The sequence below is a fragment of the Mytilus edulis genome, chromosome 7, assembly GCF_963676685.1.
Source record: "Mytilus edulis chromosome 7, xbMytEdul2.2, whole genome shotgun sequence".
Taxonomy (NCBI): domain Eukaryota; kingdom Metazoa; phylum Mollusca; class Bivalvia; order Mytilida; family Mytilidae; genus Mytilus; species Mytilus edulis.
Genome location: NC_092350.1, coordinates 22,056,147 through 22,069,157, shown reverse-complemented (window position 1 = coordinate 22,069,157; position 13,011 = coordinate 22,056,147). Strand labels below are relative to the sequence as shown.

At 30.7% G+C, this 13,011-nt stretch overlaps 1 protein-coding gene and 1 long non-coding RNA gene across 3 annotated transcripts in view; one reads left to right on the top strand and one right to left on the bottom strand.

The window, feature by feature from the left end:
* LOC139481078 (uncharacterized) overlaps positions 1 to 13,011 on the bottom strand; it is a 57,103-nt gene that overhangs the window by 19,447 nt on the left and 24,645 nt on the right. The window lies entirely within an intron of this gene.
* LOC139481081 (uncharacterized) lies at positions 4,378 to 10,389 on the top strand. The gene is made up of 3 exons (XR_011654555.1): positions 4,378 to 4,434; positions 4,628 to 5,455; positions 7,196 to 10,389. It is a non-coding gene; the product is annotated as an uncharacterized lncRNA (long non-coding RNA).

The following is a 13,011-nucleotide window of genomic DNA, read 5'->3' as shown; positions in this document are numbered from 1 at the left end:
TAATTATATACTACTTCAAACCTAAATGCATAAAAACCCTGAGCACAGCACATGTTCGATATCAAGTGGGAGTGACACAAATCTTGGCTAATTCTTTTGCACAAATTCATAAGTTTGTAACACCACCTATTACTTGTCTTTGAAAAAATACGACGACTCTTTCAACAAAAAAACCCGTTACAATTGTATTATTTCACTCATAAGATTTTTTTTTTAATAAGAACCGCTGATACTTAAGTATCCCAGATGCAAGATTGATTGATTATTGTCTGCTTTATGTCCAGTGGCAAATGTTTCATGCATTTTCAGAAGACCCTAATAAATATACCAATAATATTCCCCTAGACTATAATTGAAATTGAAAAATTCCCTAATAAACATTTAAAACAGAGATATGTCTCACCTGTTTGTTTTTTTGATAATGCAAATGTTGAAATTTAAATAGCAATGATACTTTAATATGCAAGTTATGAAAATATTCAAAGTCAATGAACCATGACTGAAGGTACTGGGCTAAACAATCTCCTAGGAAATGAGCTGTGCCAATGCTAATTTACAATTGTATACCAAATACCACTGAAATCTCATAAGTTGTTCCCTTTAGACAAACCTAAACACAAACTTGTAAACAAACTATGTCAAAGTTTTAAAGTCAATGAACCATAATGAGGATGTGGGGTTATATGTAAATCTCCATGGAAAAGAAACTTGCAAATGCCAGTACATTTGTATACCTAATTCCAGTACATTTGCATTATCAGACTTAATATTAGTGGTTCTGGTTCATCTTAAACTGACTCGATCACAAACTAATACATGTAAACAAAGCAAAAGTTTCAAGGTCAATAGACCATGACTGAGGGGGCGGAGCAATATAATCTCTATAGTGATGAGGGATGTGCCAATGCTAATACAACTGCATACCAAATATAGTTGACCTACCACAGTGGTTCACCATAAACTAGACCTAATCACAAACTCATACATTGTTGAAGATAACGTTGCTGCCATCACTGCCAGAAACAGCATACATTTACAAATGCATGAAACTGTAAATAGTACAACTAACTTTAAGCTTCAATTAGTTTAAGTAAAACAAGTTTTGAGTCACTTTTTGAGACAACAACAGCATGCTTTCCAGACTGTTTTTTTTTTGGCCATCATGAATTTTGTGCTCCAAGGTGTTATGTGTTCAGCAAACATTGGTCTCAAGCTTACCAGATGAGTTATTCCAGAAATGTAATGGACTTAAATAATATTTTTCTTTCTTTGACTTTCCAAAAAGTACTTTTGATCATGCAAATATATGTTAACAAGCATAACAATAGAACTAAAATTGCTGACAAAAAAAATATGACTCTACCAGACCCACAGACCAGGTATTTGACACTCCATAGTTTGTTCCGAATCCTAAAAGGTTAATATAAACAAGATATTTGCCTTACAAAAAACAAAAACAGCATCCATCTAGATGAAGCTGATGAGGATGCAGATTCTCTGTGTGACTAAAAGGTTAATAGAAATATTATTCTTAATTTAAAATCTGTACTCAACATGCTGAAACAAAATTAGCATCGTTACAAGTAATAATACAATAAAACACAATGAAGAGTTGTCGTTAATTGATCAATTCGTCCAGTAGGCAGAAATATGATGCTGAAATGATGAGGAATATTGGTACTTTTAATTGTATAAAGAACTCAAACAAAATATTGTTCATTTTATAAAATGTCAATTCCAATTGTCCTCCCCCACACACCTACTTATAAATTCATCACTGTCGATTTCTCATTCACTATGCATATATATTTAGAAGTAAATCAAATAAAAAACTATCAGTTTCCGTAAATTGATCTCAACTCGGTGAGAACAAAATTAAAAAGAGAAACTATGAAAAGTTGTCACATGAAATTTGGAATCAGTTTACAAACCTACATATGAATTACAGGATGAGGGGGTTTGAACAGCATATCCAATACTTTTAAATGCAACAACAACCCAACAAAACCAAAACACTGATACCAGTAGTCAACATAAGGTCTTCAACAAAATAAAAGTGTCTAAAAATGTCTAGCTTTTTTCTGTCACAAGTCCTATAGGAAAGTTGTGGATGAATGTAATCAAAGATCTACCACTGAAAAAAAGACATAGATTAACATAGAATAAGACTGTGTCCATAGTACATATATTGCCCCACTTGCACACTATCACTTTCAATGTTCAAACAGTGGACCATGAAATAGGGTAAAAACTCTAATTTGGCATTAAAGTTAGAAAGATCATAACATAAGTAACATATGTACTAACTTTCAAGTTGATTGGACAACAACTTCATCAAAAACTTCCTTGACCAAAAACTTAAATCTGAAGTGGGACGGACGGACGAATGTACGCACACACCAAAAACATAACAATAATAACTGATCAAATTGTTGGCATTGGACAGGCACATGCACTTGTGGCTGCTTTAAACTAGGTCTACAGGATCTAAAATTATATCTTTATTCTTTCTTAGTGGAAAAGCATTTTTAATGAGTCAAAATGTTACAGCCTTGACTTGATGTTTACCTAAACTTCTGAAACACAAGGTGCTAATGTTCATTCATTTTCTGTGGTTAATTTTCTTTTCAACAAGGAATGGCTTTCCCATTGTGAGATGTTACAAATTTGCAATACAAAGTTAATGGACATAACATTTGTAAGAGGTTTGTCCATTAATTCTGATGTCCTCTTCAACAAACACAGTGATGGGATAACAAAGCTTTAATTAATGAATGAGTAACAACTTGGCATTCCTAACTGACATCTGACCATTTCACTACAGTTCAAGTAAACATTTAGAATTTAAACATGGTCAAATAACAATGTAAAAGCAAATAGGATTTGTGCAGATAAAGACCATTATAATATTATATTTGGTTTGGGTATGAGAGGTAAAAACCTTACTTTTGCTGTGTCCAAATTTGAAATTAGATTTTATAAAGAATGTTTTCTTCATTTCTAAAGAAACAATGCATGTAATTTATACATGTTTCTCGTTTCTTGTTTTTTTATATAGATTAGACCGTTGGTTTTCCCAATTGAATGGTTTTACACTAGTAATATTGGGGCCCTTTATAGCTTGTTGTTCAGTGTGAGTCAAGGCCATACCTTGACCTATAATGGTTTACTTTAATTTATAAATTGTAATTTGGATGGAGAGTTGTCTCATTGACACACATACCACATCTTCCTTTATCTATGTGTTGTGTGCTAAGCATAATAATTTAGGGCAAGACAAACTTTTTTTTGGCCTGACAACTATCCTTCCCCAAAGCAACCCATTAACAAGAGAGTTGGTGATAACCTCAAGTTAATAATATAAGAGAAATGGATGTTATTTTTTTGAAATTATTTTATTTTTCTATTATATTTTTTTTTTATTATTATATAGAATTAGAATAAAATACCAAAACTTTCATATATTTCTCTGCTGACACTGATTATACCTTCTACCAAATAAATATGGCCATCTTATAATGATTCCCCCAGCAGGGATTCATCACCCTCTACAAATACCACAAACATTTTCTTTATCCATAATAGTCGCTGATTAGTTGACCAAACAAAGACTCAACAGGACTTCCTGGTTATACTTTAGACTAAGCAGCTGATCCAAGCCCAATACATTCTATCTAACCCCTATTAGGGTGTTATAATTTAATTAGAACTGACATCGTTAGCAATCATCTGAATAAAATTGTGACAAACAAGATTAATCTGGTGGAGATCCCACCCCATGACATCAAGACAACGCCCACTTTCATATGTCACATTCTTTACTGTGTCAAGTACTGATTATCTGACAGTTTTCGCCTGTTTCATTCATAAATCTGATGGTTACAGCACCAGAAAGTACAGGTGAAATTTCTTATATTTTCATGTAAAACTTAACTTATTTTAAACATGATTTGAATTATGAAAATTAAATCATCTTGGAACAGGTTGGCATAAAAACAGTTGTATCAACTGAGCTCGATGCATAATCTATGAGAATAAATATTACATTTATGAATGGTTGTATAAAAATATTTGTAAATTTACAATCAATAGACCAAAGTATGAATTTATATTTATACTTTTACTTCTTTTTAAATGAATAGATTAGTTATTTGGTACAACAACTGAATCTATGAATAAACATTTTGAATTTGGAATGAATGAATTTAAACAATTTCAGATAAATTTATTTTTATGTCAATAAATAAACCAATTGTAACATTGCTTTTTAAATATGATAATTACGTAAATTAGCATTGTATTATTGATGCCCCTGAGATATTGATAAGAGTGGGCTGACCAAACTATTTATAAATCCATTGATGTTAACTGATCAATATTCTAACATTGGTAAATCGAGAGTTACTACAGGCAGAGTAGTCAAGTCATTCAGAGGTAATTATCATTGCAGGACCTGGACTAAAAGTAATATTTTAACTTTTTTTTTTTTTTTTTTTAAACATTGGTTATAAGAATTTTTTTAAAATACTATTTTTTACATTAAATCTTTTATAAGTTTGGAATGATATTTCAAATATCTCTGCATAAATAATGAATTTTAGTTTTTGTATTTAATTTTTTTTCACAGGTTAAACTCGAGGAAAATCACTTCACTTCAGAACTGTGATCAACACAGGAAATCTTATCAGCCTTACAATAGCTGATATCTTTGATAGCTGAGGAACAATGTATAAGTTTTGACAATTCATACAAGAATTTGACTTGAATTGTTGTAAACTTCAACAAGGGAGTCAAAAAAATTATTGTAAAAATTAAAGGTAATTTACCTTTATATTTTGATCTTATTTACCTGGCGAGAATTCAGCTGGTTCACATAGGACAATAGATCCAAGGTATTGTTTCATGGTGATGAAATTGTAGATATTAGACAACGATCTAATAAAACAATACCTTCATGTAAAACAAATGATGACTCCTGTCAACATGCTTGTACCCCCAACAAAACAATTGGAAGGAATTTAACTTTAAAATGTGCTTATATCATGTATTAAACTGCTTTTTAATCCATGAAGACTTTGTTTTGAATGTGCAAATGGAACAGTTGAAGTGAATATTATAAAGAAGTTTGGGAGCCAACTTTGAACAGTCAGCACATAAAGGCCAAAAATCTTGTTTTGACTGAAATTGATTTTGACAGTGTACATACTACCTGGAATTTACACAGTTGTAATTGACGGGACTGTGGTATCATGAATTTATACCAAATGATCACACTCCTATGTAGCATGATTGGCAGTATGGCGACACATCGTCAGAAACATGCAACTTGCAATGAACAATTTTCCGATCGTTTAAACAAATGTATGGAAACTTTTACGCCTTATATAGAACAGTATACAGGGATCAAACCCAAGGATCCGTTCTTACATCATGTTTTTGTAACACATGTTTGCAAGTAAGTTTAATATTATTTAATATTTATGTAAATTTGATAATCCAAGGAATTGTTAGTACATGCAGCATTTATATCTCAATGGCTATTGGTTTCTTCCCTTGTTTACTTACTTATTTTTAGAATTTAAATACATTTGCAAAGCAATCAAAATATTTAAATGTTTCTGTAAAATTCTGTCTATTTATTGCTGAAAATGATATTCTTAATTCTTTTTAATGTTTTGATCAAAGTGAAGCCTGTTTAATTTATAATATTACATGTATATTGACAACTATATAAAAAAATCCAAAGCATTGTCTTTGAGGTTTACCACACGTAGAACAGGCCAGAAACACTTAATGTTGTTAAAATTAGAAAATTTTCTAAACCATTTTTTTATAAGTGCCCTGTTTGTTATTCACAATTTGTATGCATATGACACATGTTCACTTACTGCACATGGTAAAATTAAAATATTTTTAAACAGCTAAAGAGATTAACATATTAAATCTTTACAGAAGACTGCATATTATAAATATGATGATACAAAAATAGATCAAATTCATAATGGAAGCATCAATTTCAGACTGTGACCCCCCAATAACCTGCAATTATTTTGGGAAAATATTGAAATATTATCTATAACAGACATGTATGTGGTCTTGTTATTAATCCAAGATAAGTAGGGAAATAACAAGATATTATAATCTATTATTGACCTACTAATTGCAATTTTTTGTTGTTGTCCAGCACCATATTTTTTTTTTTTTTTTTTATCTTAATCGATATTTTTTAAAGGTGTTTTTTTTTTTTGGAGTAAAGCTAGCTTAAAATTCACTGTGTATGTACACTATAACTAATTTTTACTTAAACTGATAGATTAAAAAAGAAGAAAAAACCTGCTTCAAAAAAGCCTTCAATATTGATTCACCTCTGACAAATATATGCAAATGAGAATGACAGATGGGAGGCAGAAATAAGTCAAAGTAACACTATGATAATCATCTAACAATTAATTGTTAACTATCCATACAAACAAACTGATGTAATATGATCAGGAAGATCATTCAAAGAGGACAAACATAGAACATGTGTGGAATGTCTTCAACAGCTTCAATCGAAACTTGGATCCTATTTATATGCAAAAACCTTTCATTTTTTTAAAAAGCTATTTAATACTTAACACAAAAAAACTTCATTAGCATAAAAAAGTAATTACTCAACAAAAGTGGCAAGCTGACTTTCAATGATCTGAAACTTAAATTATTACAGAAAAATTGGTTCAAAACAGGTGCATTCTGAGTTTTTGAGGGTTACTTTCCATACATGATTTTTTTTAACTTATAGATTATCGATAGTTTTAAAAAGAGAGGGTGTTTCTCAGTTACAATCTTATTGAATGATAACAGCCCTTAGATGGATTTAGCTGAGAAACATCCAAAGTGTCTAAAAGACCATTAATAAAGAAGTTGCTTATCCTACTTCACAAATTCCTCTCCACTAAGAAAAACTTCTATCAGTAGTGTGATATGAAAAATTATCATTAAAAAACATATTGAAGCAAAATTTTTGAAAATTATTTATTATTCATAAACAACTTTTACCTTATCTATTAAATTGTCTAAACCATTGCAGACTGAGTTATAAGAAACAGAGTATTTTTTTCAAAGATTTTTTAGGTTATGATTTATTGTCAAATAAATTGATTACAATGCTATTGTAGTAGGTCTTCTGCTAACATTGTTTGATCTTGTATTTCAGAAATTACAAGAAAATGCTTTTGTGCATACATGTGCTGCTTACAAACTGTAAAACTATAGACACTATGAGCACTGTTCAACAAAAACTTGGACATGATTGGGTAATACAAATCAACCAAATGTGCAATATCCAATCAAATTCATCAAAAAATTTGAGAAATCAACAAATGTCAAAAGACAAGACAAGTGTAGATTTATACAAAAGTAGGGACAAGGATAAAATACTAAGTGATTCAAATACTATCAACAATGGAGATCAAAATAAGATTCTCACTGAGAAACAAATGACAAATTCTCATTCACCTATGAATGAAGATCTGGCTAAAAGTGCCCTTTTCAATAAATTAATGCATTCCAGTGACACTGATGTGGAAATCATTACAATGTTTGTGTTCAGATCTGCACCTAAGACGACACAACAAAGAAGTTCATTGCCAAATAGTTCAAATGGCGCAGACAAACAAAAACTCGCTTCTGTGCAAAAATATAAGCCATTAAATCTGTTGGAATTGTTGATTTCTTACTGTGGAACTAGAAGCAAAGATACAGACTCTGTGAAATACAGGTTTTTGGCGCAGAATGAAAATTCTTCTGACAAAAATGGAACTGTGAGACATTTTTGTTGGCAAGTGGTTGTAGTAATAACAGTAACAAATTACTTGTACAATGTGCTCAGATAACATAAATATCATTAACAAATGTTCACTTCTCTCTCATCTTTCTACATACTGTCGCTTTTTTTCTCCTTCATATTGTTGGGTCAATTACAGACTTCAATATATTTCTTTTGAAGTGGGGGGTCAGAATTGATTATAGTTATTTATTATTTGAGCAATGGGTTGTTAGAAACTGCAATATAAACAAGTCATTAACCTTGGGTCTATGTAATATTATATAAATTACTGTCATTTTTCCTTAACTACTTTGCACTTTATATTTATTATTTTTCCTCTTGTAACAGCTACTGTATCAGAATCTTAGTAAGTCAGGTCTAGTGTACTCAATAGTCTTGTCCCTCAACAAAGGTACACCTACCCCAAAACAATGATTCAAATATATGTATTTTTTTTATGATAAAAAGTAAGAAATAAATCATTTAAACTTGCTGATTAATTTCCATATACTGTAGATTCATTTATTCTTGTGGATACCAATGTTTGTGTAATATTGAGAATAACTTATATGTACAATGTATATACAGTAACATGGTTATTTTTGTTTTGCAGCTTTAAACAAGCTTTTTCAAAAATTATATTTTGTTGAAAATTTATAAATTCATGGATTACTTATTTCAATGATATACACAAAAAATTGGTATCCCAAAAATAATATTAATTCACAGCATAATGGCAATATTGTTAAACCATCATCATAAGAATAGTCACTTTGTAATTTTTATATTCCTGACATTTCTTATGAAAATAATAGGGGGATTCGGGTTTTTACTGTGGAACAAACATGACACTTGTATGACTGACATTTCTAGTTCTGACGTGTCCGGTTAACCATGCATTTCTGTGATCTCAATCAAACAGGATATGGTTCAATTATACATACAACACAAGTAGAACAACCATCAGCAGGTGTTGGTTGTAAGAGTAGTGCAGGGGAAGTTGAATACTAGCACAGTATTGTTATGATTGTAATTACCAGTAATTTACCAATTCAGACCACACATGACCATACCACTTGCACAGCCAAGGAAACATACCTTCGTAAGAAATCATTTGGGGTCTTATTTTCAGTAAACCTTCATGCTCATGGGATGCAAATAATGATGTACCATTTGAACTGATTCATGTGATTATAGCACAGAATTTATTTTGAATTCTGAGAAGAAAGGGCAATCCAAAAATTGAATGATAAATTACACTTAATACTCAGCAACAAATATTACTTTATTACTTATGTAGATGACAAATTAGATGTCAATCGCTAAATGAGTTATTAAAACATGAAAAAAATCCTTTTTCGTATAGACTGACATGCTAAATTGATTTTTTTTTTTTAAAATGTGCTACCTCACAAGGAACAGTCCTCAGAAATACATTCCTTTGTTCTGACTCAAACAAACTTTTAACAAGTCATTGTTCTTGCTCATATATGATTGATTCATGGTTGGTGAAAAATCTACAAAAACGATTTTAATGCCTTGGTTTGCACCCATGCCAAAAAAGCTACCAGGAGATCAAAAATTGCCTTTTTCATAATTGTCTGAACGACCTTGGCAACCAGTGCAGCCAAAAACTTTTATTATATTATCATGATTAAAGGTACATGTTTTTGTGTAGTACAAACATAATAAATTGTACAGAAAATTTACTTTAAATTTCATTGCTATCCAAAGACTTTGTTTAGGAGAAAGTGCAAATACAAATGTGAAGATGGACAAACAAAAATTACAAATGGATACTTTGATCAATATTAATGATAATCTTGCTTTATAAAGGTGAGGGGTATTGTGAAAAAAAATTGGGCCAAATAAAACATGATGGATATTTATTGAATTTTCAATGTTTATCATGTTTATAAACTACAAAAATGTATTACAAATGTAAATTTTTCTTTTTTCACCATTTTTTTTTTTGCTGAATGAACAATTTTCATTGTTTATAATACATAATTCCCTTTTACAAGATGTACAATCAATTAATAAAAATTGCTGACTCAACTATTTTATTTGTCATAATGATAATCAATTATTTACTACTTTTTTTACCAATAAGTCTATAATTTCAGTACTGCAGTCATAATTCATACCATCAAAGTCAATTATTAAAATGATGTCCAGTGCAACAAGTTTACCACTAAATGTCCTGTTATAGCAATTTCATTTAATAAAATATGAAATGTATGAATATGTATATTGACAATGTCCAGTGTATTACAGGTCTACCCCTGAAAGTCAATTTTACTTTATCTGGTCATAAATTTCATTTAATAAAATATGAAATGTATGAATATGTAAAATATTCCTTTCAATTTTCTGGTGAAAAATCGTGACCGTCTAATCAGTAGCCATTGTCATACGTTCCCATTTGGATAAATACTTTATCAAATATAAAAGAAACAGGAAGCTGGAATCCTTTGGGTAAAACATTTCGTCTATTATATCTGTTATTGATTTGTATGTTGTTATAGAAAATTGTTTTTGTTATCTGTATCATCTTTTGATAATAAAATTGTGATGTATAATTCTGTTTGATCTGCCGTATGAAAACTTTGACCTAATATTGCCCTCAGGCTGACAGGCCTACTGACAATATATCTAGGAATATATCAGGGGTCAGAGACAGTACCAGGAATTGGACATACCATTCAGGAAGCTAGATTTCTGTTTATTGATATATATTACCATAACGTTATGCTTTCATTCCTTAATTTCTATACGTTTTACATCTAGATATGAGTAGAACAAAGTCCCATAATTCATGCAGTTATTGGTTCATGCTTCTTAGATCAAACAAAATGTTTTCAATCCCTTAAATAGAATGCCTGCTGAAATATTGACAATTTCAATGTTATTATACATGCGTTTCTTTATTCTAATGTATTTCAATTAGTAAGACCTTAATCTAGCAAGTTCTACAAGGTTTGTAACCTTGGAATAACAAGTGAAACTGCGAGCTACTGCTCACTGATGATACCCCCGCCGCAAGTGGATAATTTTAAAAGTGTAAAAATATGCAAGTGTTCGGTAAACAGGAAGTTGTTGAGTGATGAATCTGAAAACGCATTACACAGTATAGCTGACTTGTATAAATCCTGAAACCAAATTTCAGAAATCCTTGTATAGTAATTCCTGAGAAAAATGTGACGAAAATTTTCAACTTGGCTATCATATGTAAAATAATACAAGTGTTCGGTAACCAGGAAGTTGTCGAGTGATGAATCTGAAAACGCATCACACGGTATAGCTGACTTATATCAAGTCTGAATCCAAATATCAGAAATCCTGGTAGTGCAGTTCCTGAGAAAAATGTGATGAAAAATTTTCAACTTGGCTATCAGGTGTAACCAGATGCTCCGCAGGGCGCAGCTTTATACGACCGCAGAGGTTGCACCCTGAACGGTTGGGGCAAGTATGGACACAACATTCAAGCTGGATTCAGCTCTACATTTGGATTGTGATTAAATAGTTGACACAGCATAGGTTTCTGACACAGAATGAATGTGTTCTAATGAACTTAAAATTTTTGTTTTCTCTTAGAGCAATTCACTATGCTGTTGAATATTAATCCTCTCAAAAAAATGTTTGAAGAAATTTTCTTTTTTATTTATGAAATTTCAAATGAGAAAAATTGAACCCAATTTTTTTAATCACATCCCCCTTTCCCTTATTCCAAAACTAATCTCAATTAAAATTTCTAATGGAGTTTGCAACAATAACTACTCATTTAAATACATCATAAAATATTAAGATGTAAAAAAACTGCTTGTTATCACTGAATGGTAAAGATTATTTTAATTTATCAGTTGGTAGTAAAAAGTGAATATACATTGTATATTGTATATAACAAAGATTTAAGTTGATTCTGGACAAAGAAAGATAACTCCAATTAAAAAAAAATCTTGCTATTGCACAATATTTTGCAATTAGATATTTCTTGCTTACTATTCTGGACAAAGAAAGATAACTCTAATTAAAAAAAAATTTGCTATTTCACAATATTGTGCAATTAGATATTTCTTGCCATTGAGCAATACTGTGCAATTGAAAAGACGTGCTATTGCACAATACTTAATATAATAATTTTAGATCCTGATTTGGACCAACTTGAAAACTGGGCCCATAATAAAAAATCTAAGTACATTTTTGGATTCAGCATATCAAAGAACCCCAAGATTTCAATTTTTGTTAAAATCAGACTAAGTTTAATTTTGGACCCTTTGGACTTTAGTGTAGACCAATTTGAAAACAGGACCAAAAATGAAGAATCTACATACACAGTTAGATTTGGTATATCAAACAACCCTATTTATTCAATTTTTGATGAAATCAAACAAAGTTTAATTTTGGACCCCGATTTGGACCAACTTGAAAACTGGGCCAATAATCAAGAATCTAAGTACATTTTTAGATTCAGCATATCAAAGAACCTAACTGATTCATTTTTTGTCAAAATCAAACTAAGTTTAATTTTGGACCCTTTGGACCTTAATGTAGACCAATTTGAAAACGGGACCAAAAGTTAAGAATCTACATACACAGTCATGACAGTTAGATTCGGCATATCAAAGAACCCCAATTATTCAATTTTGATGAAATCAAACAAAGTTTAATTTTGGACCCTTTGGGCCCCTTATTCTGTTGGGACCAAAACTCCCAAAATCAATACCAACCTTCCTTTTATGGTCATAAACCTTGTGTTTAAATTTCATAGATTTCTATTTACTTATACTAACGTTATGGTGCGAAAACCAAGAAAAATGCTTATTTGGGTCCCTTTTTGGCCCCTAATTCCTAAACTGTTGGGACCTAAACTCCCAAAATCAATACCAACCTTCCTTTTGTAGTCATTTACATTGTGTTTAAATTTCATTGATTTCTATTTACTTAAACTAAAGTTATTGTGCGAAAACCAAGAATAATGCTTATTTGGGCCCTTTTTTGGCCCCTAATTCCTAAACTGTTGAAACCAAAACTCCCAAAATCAATCCCAACCGTTCTTTTGTGGTCATAAACCTTGTGTCAAAATTTCATAGATTTCTATTAACTTAAACTAAAGTTATAGTGCGAAAACCAAGAAAATGCTTATTTGGGCCCTTTTTGGCCCCTAATTCCTAAAATGTTGGGACCAAAACTCCCAAAATCAA